The sequence below is a fragment of the Euprymna scolopes genome, chromosome 16 (assembly GCF_053919585.1).
Source record: "Euprymna scolopes isolate OS-2025 chromosome 16, ASM5391958v1, whole genome shotgun sequence".
NCBI classification, from domain to species: domain Eukaryota; kingdom Metazoa; phylum Mollusca; class Cephalopoda; order Sepiida; family Sepiolidae; genus Euprymna; species Euprymna scolopes.
The window spans coordinates 134,367,375-134,394,183 of NC_136497.1; the positions used below are offsets into that span (position 1 = coordinate 134,367,375).

Below are 26,809 nucleotides of genomic sequence, written 5' to 3' on the forward strand. Positions count from 1 at the left end.
TTAGTCAAGACATAAAAAAAAATGAAAATATTGAAAAAAAAAAAAAAAAAAGTTATATTGTACGTACTCGTTATAGTCTGAAGTTCTCTGAAAAAAAAATTCACTTAATTTCATCAAATAGTTTTTATTTTACAGCGAAAAAACAATTTGTTATGATACCGAGCAAAAGGTTCGAGTTTTAGGAAGAAAAGCTAGTAATAAAGATGGGGAGGGAGTGTCGGCGCTTTACATGGAGTTATCTTCCTTTGGCGTGTTCAACAAATTCCGTAATGGCTGACTTCAACGCGCTCTCATAAAAACGTGTTTTTCTGCGGTAAAATAAAAACTACTCGATCAAATTAAATGGATTTTTTTTTTTCGGAGATCTTCAGTCCAAAACAGATACGTACAATATAACCTTTTTCGATATTTTCATTTTTTTAATGTCTTGACTAAACTGTACAAGTACCATAATTTCATAAGCATATATTTCTTATAAAATTTCGGTGCTTATGCATTTATGTTACCGTGCTATTTTAAAAAATAGTATTTCCAAGTTAAATTCAAATTTTTTAAATTCAATATTTATAAAAATTAAATTGTGAGGTGAAAGTACAGAATGGTTAAAAAAACAAAAAAAAAACCCTCCCCTTTTCATGTTACGAATGGCTTTCTAAATAATAACGTTATTATTTCAGCAGTCAGCAGCACTGTAACAAAAGTGCATAAGTACAAAATTTTCTAAATTTTATCGTTAAAAGTGCAAATAAAGACAACCTGTGATATTTTTATTTGTATAATTTTGTTAAGTTTTATTGGGTAGTTTTCAATAATGTCCTTTTCTTATATTTTATTTCAATAAATCGCTTGACAATAGAAACACTGGAAACAATAAAAGTGAAAAAATAATGGTTTGTCTTCTCTTCCGGTACCGCTTCTTCGGAGAAAATTAGGAAATACGTTAGCGGACTAATACCTTAATTTTTATACTAAAAAAAAAAAAAGTAAAAACAGACACACACACACACACACACACACACACACACACACACACACACACACACACACACACACTTTAAACATTTGGATAATAATTTTTACAAGAAAAAAAGAAAACTCTTTTGCAATCGTTGTCACTGGTTCATGGGAGATAACTATTTTACTAAACGATCTCTTCAAATTTTCATAAGAGAATTTCGGACGCGATTTACAGAGTTGTGTTTTTTTTTTTTTATTAATTTTTTTACATATTAAGAAAGAGCAACTTGCCTGCAATATCACGTTTTGCTCCACGTTAAAAAACGACCCTGGTGTCTAACTCCGTCCTGTGGGGAGGTATTGTAAATAGGTACAATATCACGTCATCTGATATGTGGAATTTGCAATGAATGCCCTCTGCCCTGGGAAAGTAATTTCTGACTAATTGAATGGAAAACGAAAAAAACGACGCAATTGCAGAGGAATTCTTATCTTCCATTACTTTATGGTTTTTACTACTTTTATTATTAAGAAAAACCTACTTAATTTAGGAAAACTCGTCCCCAGAAAACTCGTCCCTTTTTGCTAGGTAGGAAAACTGATCTCTTATCGAATAAATATCGATTAAAAACACATTTTATGACGGTTCTTGAAAGAGATATTGTTTTTAAAAGAGACTATACACCACCATAATATTTAAAAAAGAAAAAAAAACAATATTTTTACTTGTTTACTCTTGTTTAAAAAAAATAAAATCGATTTCCTAAGTGTCCGTTTTCTACCTAAATGGCTAGTTAGTAGTTTCACTTATTTTAAAGCGTTTATTCTGTTCAAAAAACGAGACTACAGACCACATAATATTTTAAAAAAATATTTATACTTATTTACTGTTGTTTTTAAAAGGGCAAAATCGATTTTTCTACCTAGCTGGCTGTTGTTGGTGGTTTAATTTATTTTGAAGCGTTTATTCAGTTAAAAAAAAAAAGTAACGTTGAATGCTACGTGAGAACGAGAAATAATGTCCGACATGAGGGATCACATCTTACAGGTCTTGCTAATCGCTAAAGAATAGAAAATTAAAGAAAATACTGAGGGAGATTTAGTTTCAAAAAGAGCAAAATAAAATTGTTTTTAAAAGAGACTATAGCCCCCACCCACGTTTATTTATTATCTGATCTTCCATGGTCGGGTCCGTACCGAATGGTATATATATTATTTAATTGGAATTCATTATTGAGATGAGTATTATTTATATTAATTTCTTTATTGCGGACTATTATTCTCATCTTTATTTGTTGTTGTTTCATGACGTTTCGGCCAACTATTCCTCTGGCCTTCGTCAGGTGGTAACAGAAGGCCAGAGGATTAGTTGCCCAAAATATCGTGAAACAACAACTAATAAAGATGAGAATAATAGTCCGCAATAAAGAAATAAAGATTATTTGTTGTAAGTCTTAATTTAAACTACATTGAATATTTTGCTTTAGTTTTGATAACACTTTTTTCCTTCAATTAAAAAATTACTACAAAGTAGTACTACAGACGAACAAAAGAATTTTTGTCCTCTTGTGCTAGGCTGTTAAAACTTTATTACTTTATTCAAAGAAAGTTTTGAAGAACGTCTGAAAATTTCCTTTTATTTTCATACACTTACACACACACACACACACTAAAAAGACGATTTTTCCTTTTAGTATTATTTATTAATTGTGATATTTTATATTTTGGAAGAAAAAAAAACTGTTTTTTTTTTGTGTACAAATTTCGCTGGGACAGGTAGTCCATAAAAATTTTCTTTTGTTCATTTGGTCCGTTCATTGATTTTTTTTTTTTCACTGCAAAAAATAATGAGTTTTATATTTACTTCCGTTCGCAGAAGATGCAAAATTATGGTTTGCTCAAGTGGACGTTTTTTTCTGAAATTCATGATGTCCCCCCCCACATAATTAGCTACGCATTTTGTGTTATGGCATGCCGGCACCATTAGCTAAGACAGTTCGGGATAGAATAACTAACCCACCTCAAGGAAACACTCAATGACTGGACGTTATGGAAGAAGTCACCAGTTTAAAACAAGTTAGCTGCGACAGGCACATTGGGAAACTCGACAACTGGACATTCGTTGATTCAACCAATGCACAGGGAAACTGATCAACCTGAACGATGCACACAAACATGGGTACAAACTTGCCTGTACTTGGCCCTGAAGACTCACTTGCAAGCCTTTGTGTAACTGACATCAACCTTATCGCTTAGACTCTGCAGACGCACTTGCAGCCTAAAAATGTGCAGATTCACTTGCACTCGCCCAGCAATTTCAACCGCTTCGCTTAGACTCTGCAAACGCTCTAGCAGATTAAGAACACAATTGTGCAAATCCACTTGTCACACCCACTCTTTCACCAGTCGGTTGAGGACGATCGTCGACCTCGGAACCCTTCCACCGCTGGTGATAATTCTTGGCCGTCTAAAGTTACTGGTATGGGGAAGTGACCAAATTATCGGTTGATCGTCTAGTTATATATCCTGGACCAATTCGTTGTGTACCCTCTTAACGACGAACGTCGTCGAAAGAGAGCCGTGAATTTTTTTGTGTAGTAAAAGAAAAAAAAAACAGGATAAAACGATTCTGCACCAAATATATATTAACAACAAACAAAAAAACAGTACAGTTCTTATAATTCTTTCAGAGTCCTGAAGGAAGCGATGTGTTATTATGCTAAGAATATGGTCGAAGGCATCAGCTTGTAACCTTGTGGAGTGTCGGTCTTTGGGTATCTGAAGAAATGTGTCAAGTCAAGAGCCAACTCTGCTTTGACTGTGTTCCTCTCTGCGCATATCTTCTCCAAGAAATGCCTGCGCATTTTCTCTTTTGTCCATCTGACTTGTTGATATATATGTAAACAATTATATCGCCCTCTGAACATCACGCGGATATTATTTATTTTTCGTTTAGAAATTCAATTCTCAGTCCATAATCTAAATTATCATTTACAAAAATAACACAATGGCTCGCTTCAAAGATCTGATCGAACTCAAATAAACAGTTAGTAAATACAGTTTGTGTTAACCTTTAATACACAGAGTTCTCAGGTTTCTTAAATAAACAACTTGATACCAAGTGGTTTTGCCTTTCTTCCTAATGGGGGGGCATCAACCTACCCACACCCTTACTTCGTTACACCACTTGCACTCGCTCATCGCTTTTAACCTAACAACAAACAATTATGCAGAACTGCTGTATGGCACTAATCTGGCTTTACCTGGAACAATGTTCACACGTGAAAATTCATCCAACACAGATATCTCGTTGTACGTCTCATGGCTTTGGACATATTTTTCGAGACTACCCTTCCTTGTATCCTCGTCCACAAATAATTTCAGCACATGTCCCGAGAGATATGGATAAATGAACTCATGTATTCATTTGAAATGATGCGGTCTGTGGACCTTTTAGCCCTCCCTATCTGGGGGCATTCAAAGTTTTGGCCAGAAAAAAAAATATTTCAAGCTGAATATAAATGGTCGCACTGAGATAGTGTCTATGGACAGATTAAATAAAGCATATATTGAGTGCAAAACCACCATGTTGGATGCGCATGACACAGAAATTTTCAACCCTTTACAGTCACCGATAAAAACAACTGAACAAACTACTCAACCATACAAAACGAGAGTAGGGAGGACAGTTCATTGGCCCAAGAAACTCGCAAGAGATTACTGTACCTAAATTCTACAATAACCTTCTATTACAGATGCATCAGTGTCGGACAGTGGTGATATTCCCACAACTGTTCTTTGTGGGGAGCCCTGTAGCATAGAAGAGATCTCCCTGTGAGATCGAGGTAGAGTTAAGCTAATTTCCATATAAATCGACTCACACAAAGAGCAAAGAGTATAAAACTGGTTGACGTCTAAAAGACAAACAATACATTCTATCTGAGTATCCACCGCAGCGAATGGACCTCGCTAAACCAACAGTCCTATTATAAAAAAGTTTCATTTGATTATTTGTAAATGTAAATTTGTAATTCAATTTTGCCAATTTTCTGTATAATAACATGTTTTTTTTAACAAGTAAAAATCGTATTGGTGCAAAAAAAAAAAAAAAAAAAAAAAATTAAAAGCAGTTGTTACCAGCGATTAAATCTTTGACGTTTCCATTTTCAAGACTTAAAAAATAGATTGAATTTAGATAAATATGGCAGCGGTAAAACTTTATTTAGACTTCTTTTTCAGATTATTATACATAAATAAATTATTAAAAAAAAAAACGTTATAATAACTTTTCTGGTGCTTCTACAGAATTTGAACATAACTAAACAGACTTTTTTCAAACTAAAGCCAAGGAGACTTAGCCTATTTTAAATTAGGGAATGGGATCTTAGCCCGTACTTCTCAATCGGTCCTACTTTTCCATTGTCAATGTGCCATTTTTACCTATTTATTCACTTTTGCCATTTTTACCAGTGCCATTTTTACCGAGCACCATTATGACACAGGTTTGAGCCACGTTCGATGGCTCTGAAAACCCAAACTCCATTCTTGACTTGTCCTCTGTTCTACTTTCGCTTAAAGAAGTAGGACTCATCTATTTCTACCTCTTTCGGTTTGTAAGATTTTTTCGTCAATCCTAACCAGCATAACAGGATGATTGAGAATATCTTTTTTGCAAACCTCACGTATTAAATTCATCCATTCAACTACTGTATTTGTATCTGCATCACCTAGTTCTCTTCTTAAATGGGAGAAATTTTGCAGAAATAAGCAGGCTCCTCATCGGTCGGTTTGGCCGCCCACGATTTTGTTTGGACCTATTAAATTGATTGTAATTAACTGCTGAGTCGTATTTTTGGCGCTAATTTTATGTTTCAGGTTGCACCAGTTTTCAAAGAGACAGCAAGTCGAATAGACGTGAAAACTCATCTCTTAGAGGCATGGAGCCTCAGATCCTTTTGTCTCATTGAGACGTTTTAATGCCATAATATAGGGCGAAATGATATTATCATTTGCAAACATCAATGCCCTTATGTCGGGTAAAATATATTTTTCACGCACTGTTGTTCTCTACGATCTGATTGACTTTCATCATTACTTACATAATGTCTCTCCAAGATGATTTTAAGGTCTACAATTTCACCTGCCCTTTGTTTGCCATTAGGAACGTTATTTACAGTGAACTCCATGATGACTACAGGACTCACAGCACTCATCCTTGGAAGGCATCATTTAACTCATCGACTTGTTGCAACTATTCTTTGAACAGCGTGGATTCTTGAATCCTACAAATGCAAAGATAAACCATGAACTGCTTCCCTTACGGGCGTTACCAGCTCTGTTCATCAAAAAGCTTAAGATGGCACATCTTTTGCAATTTGGATCGTTTTACTTTCATAAAATTTTACATTGAAGTTTAAAGGTGAGCGTGTTGTGATTTCTGATTGTTTTGTTTCATTCTACCAAGGGCAAAATGCAGTAAGCAAAAATCAGGAACAAAGATAGTAAATAGTCAGTTTCGCCCTGCACCGCCTGTTGTAGAACCAATAGTAATACCCCCATCCAGTCTTCCTCCCACTCCTCTCCCATAACCCTACTTCCGGTTTCGGGCTCACCGCCAAGCAGTTCCGGTTTGTAAGACTAGAAAATAAACGCGTTTCATTCCAGTCTCTCAGCGTTCTAGTTAATCACTAATCATCAGCACATGTAAATAATACAACATGGTGTTAGAAGTGGTTAAATGTAACTAGATATCTACGGTTATAGTAGAGAAAAAAAAATTTAAACAAAAAGAGAAGAACAAAAATGAAAACCAATCGACCCATCAGTCCACGTGTGAACGCGATGCAGGAACTCAAAAACGTTGCATCATCACGGTGTAAAGTGAACTAACGAAATACACGCATCAACTGAATAACTCAACAACAAGGAAATAAACGAAGTCACAGACTGAGGAATAAAATTAAAAAAAAAAACACAAATAAAAACAAGACATGACACAAGGTAGGCGATTCGCTATTGTTATTATTTTTTATAAAAGCAAACAAATACTGTACGCCAATCAGACACTTAAAAAAAAAAAGTGAAGACAAGACACCAGCTAATCTCTATTTAGTGACTTGACCACCAAAATACCTCCCTAAGTGTGTCCTTTCTTTTGAACTTATTAGATATAGGTATCTAGAAATTTGTGTGAAATGTTGTTGAATGCATTGTTCACTATGATTTTCTTATTGTTCTACACAATATCAACTGTAGCGAAATAACACAGTAAACTTAGTGTAATGTTAGAATAAAGAGCAAAGGAAAAAATTAGAATCATATTCTGTAATTGCAAATCTAAATTTGCTAGCGTGTACCAGTATTTGCCAGGTTGTGGAAATTTGGAATTTATAACATATGTAGTGGCCTTTTCCTAGATACCTATTTTTATAATTGTTTCAGTACATTGCTACAAAATGTGACATTTGTTGGCGTTTGTAAAAAAAATCATGAATTTGCTTATATTCCAAAAAAGAAAATATCAGTGCACAGTATTGAAAGTGTTTGAGATTCAAAAGTCTGTAACATTTCTACTAACTTCATAAGATGTCATGTGAGAAACTGAATTGAATATCAAGACATTATCTGAAGCGTTTTTATTTTGGTGTAACATATGTGTTTACAGTGAACCTTAACTTTTAATAAACAGATTGGTATGCAATGACATAGGCTAGGAATCTTAGACAAAATATATATAAATTGGAAAAATGTGTGAACAAATGAAAAAAAAATGATCCGCTCCACTTGATGACATCAAGCACAGTAATATTTTAGTGAAGAAAATATGAAATTGATGTTCAGTGATTAGTTTGGATGAATGAGAAAATGTAATTGTTTGATGCATAAAAAATAACTCATTTGCTGTATTTGATATTACAAAAGCCCACCTCTAAAAGAGAGGGATTTCTTGGCTGTAATGACCGTAGAGAAAAAAAGAAGGAGACAGAAAAAAGGCAGAAGAAAACTCGCTTCTCGCAGATTCGTGGTTCGTCACAAAGAACAATCCAACCGCCAGAACCACCTACACACAATCTGCAGGATGCTGCCTGACTGCTTCCCAGCGTCCTGCCTTTATAGTGCCCGGGAATTATATATTTGCATAATCACATAAGAGCACACGTGATTCTGCGAGAATTACATGGGGTCAACACCAATAAAATCCCATGGACGCTATCTTGCAACTCTCGTCCACTCTCTGCCCCTCGGCCCACAACACAGCAGATGTATCCAAGGTAAGCTCTTTATTTACCCCCCATTTCGGTTATTGCCAATTCTGCTACAGATAATATCTCACATAAAATAGTCTGTAGTAACTTGAGCCTCCAACAAAATTTTATCATTACATTTTTCAATAAATGAAACCTTTTCTGATAGAATTAGAGGATTTGCAAGATCTTCCAATTTTATCAGAAAGTAAATCCATTTATACTTTTTGATGCTTTATGTAATGTTCGGTGTTTCTCATGTAGCAGCCAAGACTCGTTACAATCACAGGCAGGAGCTAATTCTCATGGCTCAAAATTTGAAATCCATTTTCTCCCTGGCTTGTCCAATCACAAGCCAGCTCTCAATCATGTGAATGAGAACATAAAAGGCGAAATCTGAAACTCTTAACTCTATTATTCCCTGGCTTCAGCTGGCAGCAGACTTAACCTGGGGTTTCGGCCCCAGGATGAACGTGAGTACCACAAGCTAAGATGGCTATCGATAAAACTTTCTTCCACATGCATTCACACACGTACTCTTTCTTACCATGAGACACTAACCCTTTGCCCTGTCTCTACTATCGGATGCACGCACCTAATATGTAAACACATTAAACACTTTTCGCTCTCTCTCTTTCCACGGGGCTGAACCATATCTAATTGTTGGATATCTAATCTATGTCTCCACATCAGAAACTCTTTTCATGACTACTATAAAAAACATTTGCACGAATACCGAACTCTCATACTAACCTGTTTCTTTCTTGTACATGCTATTAACGAGGATGACAAATAAAGTTGTTTATTAAATGATAAAATGAGACTTCCTTTTGTTATCTTCATTATTAACTAAACTCACATTTGTTGCAGAAACTGCTATTCATTATAAGCCTCAAAGAAGCTTCTGTTGTGAGCATGTCATCTAATGGGGATATATGAAAGCTCATTTGTTTTATTTTATTTCATCGAAGGTAAATATGTGATCCACAATCGTCTTTTTTTTTTGCTGGCACAATCCACTATAAGACAAAATTAAGTAACTGATTTTTTTTCAACAAACTAAAAAGAAAAGACACGTGTTTAATTAAATTTTAATTTAAATCGTTTATAATAAATCACATAATTCAAATTTCAATAATCACCTGATAAAATTTTAATCAGTGATTAGAAGAATAGTTCTATTCATATTATTTAAAATTAAAAATAAAAAGGTTTATATATTTAAATTTTTTTAAAAGTTCTGTGTTTATTATTTAAATTAAAAGTAGACATTTATCGCATGTGCAGGCATTAAAAACATGGCCGCTAGAGAATTACAGTGCATAAGACAGATCTCGATAACTACTTGTCTCTGCAAAATTTAAATGAGATTTCCACATTCAGCATGATGGAAAACCTATAAAAGTTGTCATTTTAAAGAGAATTGTGGAGGTGGACTTAATGTAAAAAAAAAAATGCCAAAACTTCATCTTTTTATGCAAATTTTACAAATTTTATATGATAACAGTTTGTAAAGTATATTTTTATGTATGTTATAGTTTTTTAGACAGTTCAAATATTATAGCACATTCTTCGTATGGATAATAAAGTTTTTAATGTAAAAAGAAAAGTAAAATAACACCTCGTTTTTTTTATTAAAATTAAAATTAAAATTGACGTTTGACTTTAAACATTGAAAAAATCTCATTCTCATTTCCAAAATAGCCGGTCGGAATAAACCTTCAATTAAACTAATTTCCCCTTTACACTGTCATCATCACAAGGTCGTAGAAACGAAAGAAATTGCGAAACTTGAAGAAAACCGAAAACTGTTTATATTGTTTTAAATTCTAAAATGTTCTATTTATATTGTTTAAAGTTAAAACAAAAATTCTGTATATATTGTTTAAAATAAATAAAAGTGTATATTATTAAAACAAACAACAAACAAAAAAAAGTTGTGTTTATATTGCTTATTTGGTACTTTTGCAGTTTAATCAAGACATAAAAAAATGAAAATATATTAAAAAAAAAAGGTTCTATTGTGCATATCCGTTTTGAACTGAAGATCTAAAAAAAAAAAAATTTTTTTTTCACTTAATTTGATTGAGTAGGTTTTTTTTAAAAAAATTTATTTTTTTACAGCGAAAAAACATGTTTTTATGACAGCACGTTAAAGGCAGAATCTTGGAATTTTTGAAAATTTTTGTTTGGATTTTAGAAACGCCACGGGTAGATAACTCAGTTCCCTCGCCATCTTTAATACTAGATTTTCTTCCTAAAAATCGACCATTTTGCCCGGTATCATGAGAACTTGTTTTTTTTTTTTTGCTGTAAAACAAAAACTACTTGATGAAATTAAGTAGGTGTATCAGAAATTTGTAGGAATTTTTAACACCCGTAACAGAAAACTGTGAATAAAATAGAAAAAAGAAAACTCGTTATTTCTCTTTTTAAAGAGGGTTGTTTATTTTCTGTATGGGATATACTCCCAAAATAAACTATTAAAGTTGTTTAAAAAATAATAGAAATATTATTTTTTATTTAAAAAAAAACAGTGCTCACAAAATGTTTACAAAATGCCGGTGTGCCTTCATGCAGCCATTTTTTACGTAATAAAATCAATAGAATTTTACGAGTTAAATATGTTTAAATCTTTAAACTTAAAAAATCTATCAAAATTTTTCTATTGGTTCAATTTTTACGATATTTTCAGGGTCAATGTGAAATTTTATGCTCTTTCCAATAAATCAAATATAATATTTTAGAGAAACATTTTTTTCCAAATTCACCCCCCCATTTTGAGATGTCTATTAAAATTTTAATAATTAATTTATGCGCTAAAGTTTTATATATAACCGATTGAAGATAAATGATCAATAAAGAAAATATTCTAATTTGAAACAAAAAAAAATAGTTTTTTGGAAATTTACCTGTAAAGTCCAAAGTGTTAATTTTTTTTTTTTTCAAACGACGTTGATTTTTTTTTTACATGACAGCTCATACTTACATCGTCAAATAAATACCAGACACTGATGGCAAATATTTCTATTTCAGTGAATGTTTTGTTTTTTTAGATATTAAAAAAAAAATTAATCGATAAAAAAGTATTAAAATATATCAATCAAAAACTTGTACATTTCATTAAAAGAATTTTTTTTTAAATCGATGAAACGGATTTTTTGTTCTAGGGGAAAAACTTATAAGTGAATGTGCGTTTCCTTTTTAACTACGGAGGATGAAAAATACTAATTTTGGTTAACACACGCAATAATAAAGAGACATTATTTATGTCCCTTGAAGGAATCCGTATTTCATAAATTTCATTTTAGCAGCAGCAGCAGCAGCTCTTTACAGCTTCGCGCAAAATACGTTGCGAAAATCCGATTTTCTATGACCCTCGCTTTAAAAAAATCCTTTTATTTAAAAAATACATGGAATTTAAAATATAAAGATGGATAAATTCTTAACAGTGAAGAACTGAAGAATGGAACTACCTATTTAGGTAATCGTGAAGAAAGAGAGAGCCTGTTTCCTCCGTTTGACTATAGGTGGCGTTAATGTCTGTCCACCCAGTTACGGAAGCACAAAATGTATATACTGGCACCGTTGAAATAAAAATAAATGTTTAATTTTAAACATGTTTTTTTTTTGTTTGTTTGTTTTTTGCAAACATATTTAAGTTTGTTTTTGTTTTTTTTTTCAAACATATTTACGTTTGTTTTTTTGTTGTTTTTGTTTTTGCAAACATATTTAAGTTTTATTTTTCCAAACATTTACGTTTTGTTGCTAGTTTATTTTCAAACATTTACGTTTTTTTTTGTTTTTACGTTTTTGTTGTTGTTTTTTTTTGCAGGCATAAACTAAATATTTTTGAAATATTTTTCTTTTAGAAAAGTTTGCTTATGCACTTATTGTACAACGCTATTTTTTATTTTTATTTTTTATAGTAGTTTCAAGTAATATTCAGGTTTTACAATATCCATTTTCAAATATATATATATAAATACTCGCGGAAAAAGTAAAATAAGTCCAGAAAAATTAAGAAAAAAGAGGGGGGGGGTCAATAAAAAAAAAGATAAAAGAAAAAACGTTGACTTTTTTATTATAAGAACGTAAAAAATACTCGCGAAAAAACGGTTGTACCCATAAATATGTTTAAAAGAAAAATATAGCAAAAACATTTAATTTATGCTTGCAAAAAAAAAAAAAAAAAATATTAAAATTAAAACAAAAATAACGTAAATGTTTGAAAATAAACCAGCAACAAAACGTAAATGTTTGGAAAAATAAAACTTAAATATGTTTGCGAAAACAAAACAAAATAAAACTTAAATATGTTTGCAAAAAAAAAAAAAAAAAAAAAAACAACAACAACATGTTTAAAATTAAAATCTAATAAAAACATTTATTTTTATTTCAACGGTGCCATTATATACATTTTGTGCTTCCGTAACTGGGTGGACAGACATTAACGCCACCTATAGGCAAACGGAGGAAACAGGCTCTCTCTTTCTTCATGATTACCCCTATTTAATAGTATACTTTTTTAAGTAAGTGAAAATATGTTAATTTTCTTTATATTCTTTTTTAAAGAAAACCGCTTTAATAAACAAATATTGCAGAATTTGCTATTAAACCTGTTATTTTTTTTTAAATTTTGGTCTTTGCTCCTCTAATTGATAAAAAAATTAGGGTTTGAATTACATTTTTCAAGTAGTTATAAACTTCAAAACATAGTAAGTTGAATTATTAAAGTTCTGATCATCATTTTTAATGGCCACGCGAAAAAAAAGTTTAAATTGTACGTATCCGTTATGGAATGCCGAAAAATTTTTTTCCGAGAACTTCATTCCATAACGGATACGTACAATTTAAATTTTTTTTCGTCGATATGTTCATTTTTAATGTCTTGATTAAACTATACAAGTACCGTGTATATATATATATATATATATATATATATATATATATATATATATATATATATATATATATATATATATATATATAAGCAGAACTATATATATATATATATATATATATATATATATATAGTTCTGCTTATATAAAACCGTTAACTTTTGAAGTACCGATATTTTGGCATAGTAACATAACGGTGATTATGGAATTTGGTTTCTTTTATGTGATATATTAATGATCGATAGTATTTTGCAGCCTAATCTCCAATTCTCCCAGTAAAATGTTTTAAAAAATTTACATTAATAAAATAATAATAATTTAAGTTAATTCATTACAGATATTGTCCTGGTTTCAAAATGGTTTCTTTAGATTTTCTGCGAACCTGTTTTCCGGTCGTCATTTGAATTTTGACTATCAACCATTTGCTAAGTAAATATTTTCTTTCTTGAAAGTTAATACGTCATTCGAAGGCTGATTGTGAAATAAAAAGTAAGTATTACATCATTTTTTTTATTTTTGTTGTTTTTTTTTAAATTTTTATTTTTGTCTTTTTTTGTTGTTTTTTTAGTTTTTATTTTATTTCATTTATTTTATTTTATTTTTTTGCTTTAGAAGAGCGTCCGAATTAGTTTGTTTCTCTTTGTTTGAGATCTAAATATCTAAAAATGGGCTATCGTTACAAAATTTGATGTAAAAAACACAAAACAATGTGCTTTTAAGCAGAAGAAGAATGAGTGACTCTATATCCGGCCGTATCCGTGTCAGGTGAAAACGTCGAGTGAAACAAATAATAGTCTGATTACCAAACCGGATTTCCGTTTTTATTGTAAAACAAATAAATAAATTGGCATGAAAGAAAATGTAAACAATTTCATTTTTTTTTTTTTTTTTTTTACCATTTTATTTTTTTTTACAAAAATAAGTAATACTCAATTAAAGTTTGCATTAGTATTATAAAAAATATATTATTTTATTAAATGTTTATTGATTTCTTTATATTTATTAGAAAAATAGAATACAATGTTCCTGTTTACTTGCCTCCCCACGAGGGCAGAGCAAAACACCAAAGTCGTTTTTTTCAATGTGGGGAAAATCTAACTCCTCAAAAAGGGGCACTCTGGATAGAAACAAAAATTGTCTCAGTCATGAAGGATTCTTTTTCACTGACTGAGGACAGAAAAGATGAAGTGTAGCATCAGAACAGATACTACACGGTGATTGTGGCCTGAAGGTCAAATATTCCTTTTTGCCTCCCCACGATATATATATATATATATATATATATATATGTATATATATATATATATATATATATATATATAGATTGAGGGTACCGGATTGACAGTTCCTGGCTGCTGTTTCCGACTGATAGTACAGGAGCCCTAACTCTTTGGTAGCGCTTAGAGCGGCTGCTCCATCAACAGTTGTAAAATATCGGGATGTTTGTAGTGCCATGTCGCGCATGGAAAGGGACCCTGCACTCATCCCCGGTGGGCTTTCCTGAGGCCACAATCCTGTGGGTGAGGACAGCTGATGGTCTACTTGTATTGCATGTCTGGTATTCTGCACAACTACTTGTCCAGCACCCCCTCACTCATCCACCCTAACTGAAACTTTTAAATAAAATAAAATGAAATGACAGCTCAAGCAAAAGTTACGTTTAAACCAGGACCAAACTCAAAGAAAACCAACCTGCCTCCTCCCTTGAGGCTTGCATTTACTAATATCCGCGGGCTTAGAACTAACTTAGATGATGTTGAGTCATTTCTCCTTGTAAACACCCCGGATATCTTAGCATTAAGTGAAACTAACCTTCACTCCTCCATACCCTCTAACCACTTTAACATGCCTGGTTATCTCCCACTCTACCGTAAGAACTCGGACAGACATATGCATGGACTTGGAGTCTATATTCGAAACACCCTCCCCCTAACTAGAGAAATAAAACTAGAATCAGAGGGCCAGGCCTTTATGTGCTTCAGACTAAATATGCAACACAATATTAGCTACTTATATTTTCTCTACCGCTCTCCCTCAAACCAAGACTGTACCCTAATAAACAAAGTCTCAGACAGCATAGATATAGCACTCTCCCTCGATACTAGCGCACAAATACATGTATTTGGTGACTTCAATGTCCACCACAGTAACTGGCTAGGATTCTCAAATCACACAGACGTAGCTGGTAGCGCCACATATAGCTTCTCTATATCTCATTCCCTATCTCAGATGGTTACATTACCGACACGTTTCCCAGACCAGCACGATCAACATGCCTCACTTCTAGATCTCTTTCTGACAACAGTTCCCAATGACTGTACAACAAATGCCCATAGCCCACTCTGGAATGCTGATCACGCTGTGATAATGGTAGAAATCAGCCTAAATTCTCGCCCTAAAACTGAAGACCCACTACTCAAAACAACGAGGTATTACAAAAAGGCTGATTGGGAAGCCATCAGGGAGCTCATCAGAGATGCCCCATGGCAAAATATCTTTACTCTTCCAGCGGAACAGTGTGCAAATGAGACAACTGAATGGTTCAAAACTGCTATTGAAGCACATGTTCCCGCACGGAAATACTATAGCAAGCCCCACTCCCCCCAATGGTTTACTTCTGCTTGTGCAGCTGCCATTTGTCAAAGGCAGCATGCGTTCCGCAGATTCAACCGACATAAGTCCAGCTCAAATAAACAGAAGTTTATAGAAGCTAGAAATAATTGTAAGAGAGTGATAGACACAGCTAAGTCAGATTACTCTGAAACCACCAGAAAGCGCATCGAAGCACAGAAATTAGGAACCCGGGATTTTTGGAAAATCTACAACAGCGTAGTTAATAATGGACAGTCAATTATTCCCCCACTAACAAACAATCATGAGGTTGCTTGCACGGCAACTGACAAGGCTAATCTGCTTGCCAGTCGGTTTGCCTCAAACTCCACACTGAACTCGGTACACCACTCACTCCCTGATTTTCCTCTGCGAACAGACGCCACACTTGACGACTTGAAAATCACCCCTTCTCAGGTACATGCTATTATAAAAAACCTAGACACCTCTAAAGCATGTGGACCAGATCTCATCCCGGCTGTGCTATTAAAAAAATGCTCTGCCGAGGTTGCTCCAGTTCTCTCCAAACTTTACAATAAATGCCTTAACGAATCTTGTTTTCCCGACTGCTGGAAAACCGCCTCTGTGGTACCAGTCTTCAAGAATTCTGGTGAAAGAACTGACCCACTAAATTATCGCCCCATTAGCCTCCTCCCGCTTTTCGCCAAAATATTTGAGTCCTTAGTTAATAAAGCCCTAGTCCAGCACCTAACAGCTGCTAAACTCTTGACTGAAAACAATATGGATTCAGGCAAGCCCGTTCAACAGCAGATATCTTAACTGTAGTTTCTGAACGTATATACCGTTCATTGGATAAAACAGGGGAGGGTAGAGCGGTGGCCCTTGATATATCTAAGGCTTTTGACAGGGTATGGCACGATGGTCTTCTAAGGAAAATTAGATCATATGGAATCACTGGAAGAATTCATAACGTAATTAAATCCTTCTTAAGTAATAGAAAAATCAAAGTTGTCCTCGACGGACGTACATCCAAACAATATGACATAAATGCAGGAGTGCCTCAGGGGTCTATCCTTGGACCTCTATTGTTCCTGATATTCATAAACGACCTCCCTGATAATATTGTTTCGGAGATGGGTATATTTGCCGATGACACCACTCTCTATAACAGATATGAGGGGAAAACAAATGAACACATATCCAAGAAAATAGCAGAAACACTAGAGGATGACCTCCAATCCGTAGTGGAATGGGGACAAAAATGGTTGGTCTCATTCAATGCTGCTAAGACTAAGCTTGTTTCCTTCAATAACTACAAGAAACCTTCTCTACCACCAATAGCAATGGCCAAGAACACATTGCCTGAAAGTACTTCTTTTAAACTCCTCAGCCTAACGTTTACAGGGAATATGAACTGGAATAGATACATTGAGAGCATTGCCAAGGCTGCTGCAAGGAAGGTTGGCTCCCTCTACCGTGCTAGAAAACTACTTACGCCTGCCAGTATCCTATACCTCTATAAGGCAACCATTCGCCCATGTATGGAGTACTGTTGTCACATCTGGGCTGGTGCATCTGCTGCTTGTCTCTCACTCCTGGACAGGGTTCAAAAAAGAGTCGCAAACCTGATAGGTCCTGAACTGTCATCTAGGCTTCAACCTCTGTCCCATCGACGAGATGTTGCATCCCTCTGCCTGTTCTACAAATACTTTAATGGTGAATGCTCTGACGAACTGCAAACACTTGTACCTCCCCGATGTAACTACCCCCGACAAACCCGACAAGCTACTAAGTCTCATCCCTTTACAGTGGAGATCCCTAGGTGCAAGAAAGCCTTTTACTCCAATAGTTTCTTCCCCAGAACTGCGGGTCTTTGGAACTCCCTTCCGGGATTCTGCTTTCCCAACTGCAATGATATGCAGAAGTTCAAGTGTAATGTTAACAAACATCTTTCTACTCTTCTCCCTTCATAATGACCCCGCTAATTAATTCCCTAATAGTAGCCCCCTGCTTCAAAGTGGCACTGTGCCTTGTTTGGGGTGAAAATTGAATTAAAAATATATATATATATATATATATATATATATATATATATATATATATATATATGGCGGGTCCGACGAGTTATTTATGGGCGTCAATTCCATGGTCGAGTGGGAGAACCGCCGACTGTCAACACGACGGTTCTAGGTTCAATCCTTGGCTTAGGGAGAGATGCTAGTCTAGTGGCACTGATGAGTTGTGATACAACGAAACAGGACTAATTTCTTTATTTTGAGGTAGGTACCACTTGTTATGGAGTCAGTCCCGGAAATTGATGAAGCAGTTTTCGATATAAATATCATTTTATTATATAAATAGTTTTTGGAGGGTGGGTGAAATTGACTTAGCGAGATAAAGGACCATTTAAATGAATTCTTAATAAATGACTTAAATTTGTAATTATGAAAAAAAAAATCATTGTGAACTTATTCAAACAGTCCTTTAAAAAAGAAATACGTAAAATAAAGTGGTACTTATGCACTTATGTTACCGTGGTATTTTTAAATAGTATTTTCAATTTAAATTCAGGTTTTACAATATCTTTTTAGTTAATCAAATTGTTAGGTGAAAGTACAGAATAGTTACAAGACACCCGGCAACCTGGTAACATAAGTGCATAGGTACCAATAAAGTAATTTTTGATATCGGAAGCGGCACTTGAATGAATGGTTTAGCAGACGAAAAGTTGGGAGAAAAAAGGACCAGGAAAAACAAGGGAAATATTAGTTGATTTTTGTTTGCTTTTCTTGTTTTTTGTTTTGTTTTTTTTTGGAGGGGGTATCTTTATTATTTTTTTTATTGTTTGGTTTTATAAAGAGGAGGGCGCACCCGGTCTTTGAATGTAAGATTAAAATAATACATGAAAAATGAATGACCGATCACTAAAATATATAAACGTTTTGACCTCTCCCTTCACTTTAAAAGTTACCAAAATCCAGGAAATCAATCAATTTTAATTAAATTGACAGCATTAATTCAATAATGATCAGAGAATATAGTCAACCCATTTTTTTTTTCAAATCTCAGCATATGTATTATTTTATGTAAACAAAAATATAGGCACGACCAAAACGTTTTTTGATGGAGTCTCTCTTTAAAAAAATGTACCAAAAATCAAGTAATTATCTAATCAAGACGAATTTTTTTTTACCGATTATTAAGTGAATGGTGTTTATGATGGTGTATATTTGTTAATAATCGATATTCATATATCCATAATATAAAGCTGAATATCTGTGTGTGTGTCTGGTCACGAATAGGCTTTTATATGGTTGACTATTTTAAAAACTGATTACATATAATGATAGAAGGTGTATCGAGACACAGGAATGGGTATGTTTGATCTGGCAGAACGGTGGTTCATTAAAATTGTGGGGTCTGCGTTCGAGCCTGGTCCACAAAGTATGAAAATAAAAAATTTAAAAATTAAAAAAAACGTTTACAAGTGTTTTTGATATAGATGTACATAAGAATACTTTGATAAGTATGTTTTAACTTAAATAGGGATGGTATAATAAAATTGTAGGGTCTGCGTTTGCGCCTGGCCTCCATAGAATGGAAATAGACACACACTTTAATAAAGACTTTTCATATCTATCTGCGTAAGTATACTTTGATAATTATGTTTCAGTTTGAATAAATATGGTATAATAAAATTATGGGGTGTTGGTTCGCACCTGACCTCCATAGAATGGAAATATGTCACAAAGTTTAACAAGGTTTTTTATATAGATCCACAGAATATTGTGATAAGTGTTTCAGTGTGAAAAGGTATGGTATAATAAATTACGGGTTTAGCTATTTTATTTTTACTTTCATCATATTTTGCTTTGGTTTTTATACCCCCAAATTCAAAGCTATCTCTTTACAACCTTTCCTTTTCATAACCTATCATACTTTAATAAATCAGAGTCCATTTTCCGTAGGCTGTTTTTGAACCCAGTCAACAACGGGTACTTTTGCTAGTATATATATATATATATATATATATATATATATATATATATATATATATGCTTACAACCCCCTTCTTTATTTGTGGGTACAGATATGCTTAAAATAATCAGCCGAAACTGAGCAAAATATATTGTATTGTGGTAAGACTTGAGGATTTTAAATAAAACAAAACAAAACAACTGCACATTGTCAAATTTTAAGGTTAAAAATCCGAATTTTGAATGTGTTAAGTTTTTTGTCTTTTGTGATTTGAAGTTTGAAATTCGTTGAATATGTTAATAATACTTATTATCTTTCAGATTAGCAAAAAAAAAGAAAAAGAAAAAACTTATATATTTCATTATTTTTACGAAAAACATTAGTTTTAAATCTTTCAAAAATAAATTAGTAATTTTCTTCTAGTGAGCATAATATTGGTAAAATACCATTAAATAGGGAATGCTTTGAAGAATCGGTACCAAAACAGAAAAAAAAATCGATAAATAACTGCACATTTTGCTAAAAATACGGTAATTTGTTTTGGCAATTTCTTGTTTCTTGATATTAATTCACATATGGTCGCCTATACTCGCTGAAATAGTTTCATGCTCTTTCCAATAAACCAAATTTAATATTTTAGACAAACGTTTTTTGTTAAATTCATCCCCCCCATTTTGAAATGTCTATTAAAATTTATATAATTAATTTACTCACCAAAGTTGAATATATCACAAATTGAAGATAAAAAATCAATAAATAAAATATTCTAATTTAAAACAAAAAAAAAGTGTTTTTTTGAAATTTACCTGTAAAGTCCAAAGTGTAAAACCTTTTTTTTTTAAACCACGTTGATTTTTATTTTTTTAAATGAAAGCTCATGTTACGCTTATATCGTCAAATAAATACTGGACGGTGACGACAAATTTTTCTATTACATTCAATCTTATTTTTTTATAGATATTTAAAAAAAAATTCACTCGATAAAGTTGAAAGAAAATATAATAATCAAAAACTCGTGTATTTCATTAAGAGAATTTAAAAAAATCGGTTCGTTGGATTATTTGCATAACGGCAAAAAATTCTAAATTATTTTAAAATACTAACTTTGGTTAACAGCACGCAATAAAAAAGAGACATTAATTATGTCCTTTTGACGAGTCCATATTTTATCTTTTCGAAATAACGAGGAGCAGCGATTTTACTGAATGGCGGAAAACGGGTTACGAAAATGCGATTTTCTGCTACCCTTGCTTTAAAAATCCATTTATTAAAAAATACATGGAATATAAAATATAAATATGGACAATTCTTTAAAATAAACAATAGAAGCACCCAGTGCTTGTTTTTTTTTTTACAGGTAAGTGATTTTTTGGCATTGATATATATTTAATAGATTTTGGTATCAGTTAAAAAAGGTTAAATTTCGTGAAAATTTATTTTTAGAAAATCGATGAAAAAAATTTGATTATTTTAAAATTTGGTCTTTCCTCATTTTATTGAAAAAAAATTACGGTTTGAAATTATATTTTCATATTGATTATAAGCTTCGAAACAGAGGTAGTCTAATATAATCAGATGTTTATTCAAGTTTTTAATGACGGCTTCTTATAACCCTGGCTATTTGTGTGTACATTTTCAGCGAAACTTTTTTTTATTCTGTAAATCGCTTTTTTGGTTTATTATGTTAGAAAACTTATGTACATATTTTTAATGCGATATCTTATGATTTTATTTACTAATTATAATTAAAATAGTTTCACATTCACATAATTAAAATAGTTTCACATTCACATAATTAAAATAGTTTCACATTCACATAATTAAAATAGTTTCACATTCACATAATTAAAATAGTTTCACATTCACATAATTAAAATAGTTTCACATTCACATAATTAAAATAGTTTCACATTCACATAATTAAAATAGTTTCAGAAAACTGATAATTCTTTTTCCAGAGATTTTTAAAGTTCATTTATTCGGACTTGAAATTCGCACACAATGATATTGGCTTTGAAGTTTAGCTTATAAAAGGTGCTGTATCATTTCCAAATGGCTCCCTCTATGTCAGAAAAGGTTCTGAGATATGTTTATTTCCCTAGGCAAGATTCAGTAGGCCTTGCACCCATAGTGATCGATCCTGCGGTTGACGCAATGTGCAGTATTTTAGCACAGTTTTTAAAGATATATGATCCTTTGTCCTTGTGTTTTCCCATTACTATTCGGGGAAAAATTCTCATCAATGATCTATGGGAAATGAAGTTTTCTTAGAATAAGAAAGTTCTAGAGCAGGTCCATAATAGTTGGTTATTGACTCATGGGCTAAATTGAAAGTATTCCCACTGTATTCCTCTGCTTTTGTGATGCCTCAGAGGAGGCTTATGGCTTTTGGTACTGTATGTTAACCAGAGAAAAAAAATCTCTTTTGACCGTTGCAAGGGATAAAGTGACTCCTTTTAAGAACACATCTCTGCCTTCTTTGGAACTTATGATATAGAAGGAACTCAGTATTCTAAAATCAATCAGTTCAATCGTCATTGAGTCTGTATATAGTTACGAATACTCAGGTTGTGCTATCCTGGATCCGTAAGTAAATTCCTCTGAAGGGAACATATTTGTGAAAAATCGTATAAAGGAAGTAAAAATAAATGGTGGAGTTGAAGAATGTATTTAACACTTATCCTTTTCAAATATGTTCATACATCAGAGAATGCTACGAACCATTTGCCCGAGGTATATCCTCTTCTAAGTTCTGCCAGTTCCATGATTTATGGGTTCACAGTCCTGATTGGGTAAGGCGGGTCAGTATTAAATGGCCGACTGCACTCCTTCCATGTCTTAACAACACTAACGTAATTATCTCATATTTGTATACAGATGATATCTCTATTGACAAAAGTCTGTCTTTAAAGATATCTAAATTTTTCATCATTAATTAAGGTGATTAATGTTTTAAAGAAAGTTTAGAATTAAATGACAAATTGAAATGTTGACAATCGAACCCTCCAATTACGCTAAATTAAGCTGTTGTTATTGGCAAGTATGAAAAGACAAGATTTCTTGGAGGAGCTTCGATAAAACGTCAGTAAAAATGTGCTGCCAAGAGTCCCTAGTCTTAGTTTGTTTTTGAATGATAAAACGTTTGATTCGATCTCAGAGTTGTATTCAGCGTTCGGATATCCATTCTTATCAAGTGAAACACCCAGTCCTGTTAGGAAAACGTCATCACCTAATGAAACTAATCATTAATAAAGCGCATCTTGGCCACCAACCCAACCTTCACCAAGTTGAGATTAATGCGGTTCTGGATACCCCAAGAAAGATAATCTGTAAATTCTTTACCATTTGAAGTGCCAAGAGGCAATCACTTGCCTCAGTGGCGTAGCAACTGTGTTTGCGACCCAAGACGGTCATAAGATTTGCCCTCTTCCCCGCTGGCATTTGATAGCCTTCAAAATTCTTAAAAGCCCTCAAAATATTTATTTTCATGGAATTTCAATCAAGGGTCTAATTTTATACTGCTTCTATTAGTCCTAGACTTTCATCTTATTACAGTACTCCTATACATATACAGTCGTCAAAGAAAACCAAACATTTTTTTCAAAACAAAAACGTATTCAATGTATTTAAAAAAAATGTTAAATTAACTGGCTACATAAACAATAAAGACTGGACACGCAAAGAAAATCAAATATTTTTCCGAATAAAAACGTATAATTCAAATTAGAAAAACATTCTTAAATTAACTTAATCAGCTACACAAACAAATATAATAATAAATTTAAATGAGAACAGTTGAAAACCTGAAAATGTTATGAAATAATGAAATCATTTTTTTTTTACTTTCTTAATGTTATTTCATCATTACTTATCTATTTTGACAATGGAATAATATATATATATATCTTCTACTTTAAGTCTTTGGGATATCCGCTGTTGTCCGGGAACTATTAAAGCTATCTTAGCATAGTCATCCAGCTCTCCAATGAGGGGCAAATCGCTCCTTCAGGTTAATCACGTTTCAGAATCTTTCTTTGCTTTCTTCATCATAAAATCATTGTACCAAAATTTATTCACTAGATATTATTTTCACACCATCTTTCTGTTCATTTCGTAGCAAAAATATCATGTACTTTTTGGAAAACAGTGTTGGTAACCAACATGATTTTCTACTTCTACATAATACTTTAATTGTTTCAGTTAACAATTTGCTAAATATATGTTTTAATAAAGCTTTATACAGTTGCTATATAAGCATAAAATACAAGCACATGCAGAAGAGTATAACCTAATCTTCAATCAACAAAAGAAACTTATTTTTGTGTAGTTTTATATTCAGTAAAAAATTTACTCAACTTTTTAAACCAGTTACTAAATGAATAATGAAATTTCAGTTCTGCTTAATGTGAAATAAATTGAGTTTGTTGTGTATTTTATTGTATCTGTTTAATAAAATTTGTACTTCATTTCCAGATAATGACCACAGTTATGTATAACTGAACTCAACTATTCAGGAAGGAATATATTTACTACTGAAGTGAAAACAACAACAATTTTATCGTTCTTATTGAATAACATATATCAGCATACATTCTTAAAAAAGCATTTTAAAGAAACATAAACTAGTGACTGAGACCTTATCTGCTGCAAACATGCAAGCAAACACGGGAAAGAAACATATATGATTCAGGGTAGTAGTATACTAGTATATAAGAAAATACATATCTAAAAAAACAAGCAGGCTAATCTTCTTAAATCGGCAACATGCAAGCAAACACTGAAAAGAAACCTTATTCTTGTGAAGTGTGTGGTTCATCATTTTTAACGAGAACAATTTTAGCAAGACACATTTTAACACACACTGGAGAAAAACCTTATTCTTGTGAAATATGCGGATTATCATTCTCACAAAGATATAATGTGATCAGGCATATGAGAAGTCACACTGGAGAGAAACGTTTTTCTTGTGAAATCTGTGGCTTAGCATTTTCAGAAAGTTCTGTTTTAAAGCCACACATGCGAACGCACACTGGCGATAAACCTTATTCCTGTGACGTGTGTGGGTCAACATTTTCACGCAATTCCACCGTTAAAGTACATATGCGAACACACACTGGAGAGAAACCATATTCTTGTGAGGTGTGTGGCAATGCATTTTTAACGAATTCCCATTTGAAAAGACATATGAAAAGACACACAGAAAATACCTAAACAAAAGATCAAAATGTAATCAAGTGTTATCTCCAACAATCTCAATGTCTTTGAACTAAGTAAAGTAAAAAAAAGCCTTTTATTACTTTAAAAGCCCACATTAAAAAAAAACTGCTATACCAGATACAACTTTAATAAAGGCAACAATAAAAATAATGGGTTAACTATATACTATTTATATGCGACCTTAAAGGACTGCACTCATTATCGATGTCACAGTTCCAAACGACTTTGGTCTTAATAGAGCAGAACGGGAAAAGATAACTAAATATCAGGACCTTAAAATGATCTAAAAGCAACATGGTCTCTGAAAGAAATAAACATCATACCAGTTGTGACAGGAGCAACTGGCCTAATAAAAAAGAACCTTCAAAAATACTTAGAAGCAATCCCTGGAAAACCAAGCTGTAAGGAAATACAGATAGCAGCCATAAAGGGAACAGTGTCTATTCTTAAAAGAGCCCTCAAATATAAATTTAAACTGTAATAGAATCAAGTGTTAGCCCCGAGAAGGAGCCCCTTGATCTCTTCAAACTAACAAAAGTAAAATAAAATACCTAAACAAAAGATCAAAATGTAATCAAGTGTTATCTCCAACAGACAATCTCAATGTCTTTGAACTAAGTAAAGTTAAAAAAAAGCTTTTTATTACTTTAAAAGCCCACATTAAAAAAATGCTATACCAGATACAACTAATAGAGGCAACAATAAAAATAATGGGTTAACTATGTATGCGACCTAAAACTCTATGCAGAGACAGAAAAACGCATTGTCTTTCTGATAAAATCTGTTAAAAAGACATGGGAAGACACACTGAGTCCTTGGATATAAATTCAAATTGTAATGGAATTAAGTGTTAGCCCCAGGACGGAGCCCCTCGATCTCATAAAACTAACCAAAATAAAATTATAAAACGGTGTAATATCATCAAACTCAAAAGAACTGTGCTCATTATTAATGTGATGAAAAGACATATTGCACCTGACATCCGACTATAAGGTTTTGCTGGGTGATGGCTATTATATGACCCGACCCAATGGAATGTGTAAATAACTCCACTGTAAAAATTGAATATCAAATGCAGCAGCAAATCCTGGGAACATGTTTACCAGAAAGAACAGTCGGAAATAAGTCATACACCATCCACTATGACTACGAAATTCCTACAGCTACGTACCTAGAAAACGCAACCATAAAACCTGATATAGTGATATGGACCAGGAAGAAGAGCGAGGCAACTTGAGTGGAAGTTAGTGCTCCCAATGAGGTTAAACAAGGGTTATATCCTAAGAGACTAAGATTAAAACGAAAATCACAATAGAATGAAATTAAAATGTAAAAATCAAAATTGAAGACAACCCCCACTAGCAAAACGAATTTTAGACAAAGCTTACTCAAGCTATAAGATAGAATACACATTCCACAAACTAATACAAGGAAACACGCACACATACGCGCACTTACACACCCTCCCCCACACACATGCACACGAACACAGACGCACTTATACGACCAGGTACCAATGCACCCCTCACTCCATGCAAGTAATACAGAAAAGTAAATAAGTAAAAAGCAACATCCAACATCATATATGGCTAGGGTATACTTAACATAAAGAAGACAAACATCTTTAATTTGAGGACATTTCTACAAAATCTTGACTTATATTTTTGTTGCGATTTGTTTTCTATTCGTTTCAGCTTTTTAATTTATTCTCAAAATAAAGTACACATATGTCCCCCCTTTTTTGGGTTAATGATTTCTTAGCATAATTTTATGAAAACAGATAACACAAACAACTCGAAAGGTAGCAAAATCATTGCAGTGGAGTTGTTGGCCTTCTTCTTCTTCTTCTCCTCCTCCTCCTCTTCCTCCTATCCCTTATCTTTTGATCTTTAAACTATTAATTTAGCAAATGTGCTAAATAGACAACAAAGAAAAGAGAA

General features: G+C 32.8%; 1 long non-coding RNA gene across 1 annotated transcript; it reads left to right on the forward strand.

Annotated features, from left to right (window-relative positions):
* The first annotated feature begins 13,463 nt into the window (after positions 1-13,463).
* LOC145296108 (uncharacterized) lies at positions 13,464-26,605 on the forward strand. The gene is made up of 2 exons (XR_013869964.1): positions 13,464-13,592; positions 24,126-26,605. It is a non-coding gene; the product is annotated as an uncharacterized LOC145296108 (long non-coding RNA).
* The last annotated feature ends 204 nt before the right edge of the window (positions 26,606-26,809 follow it).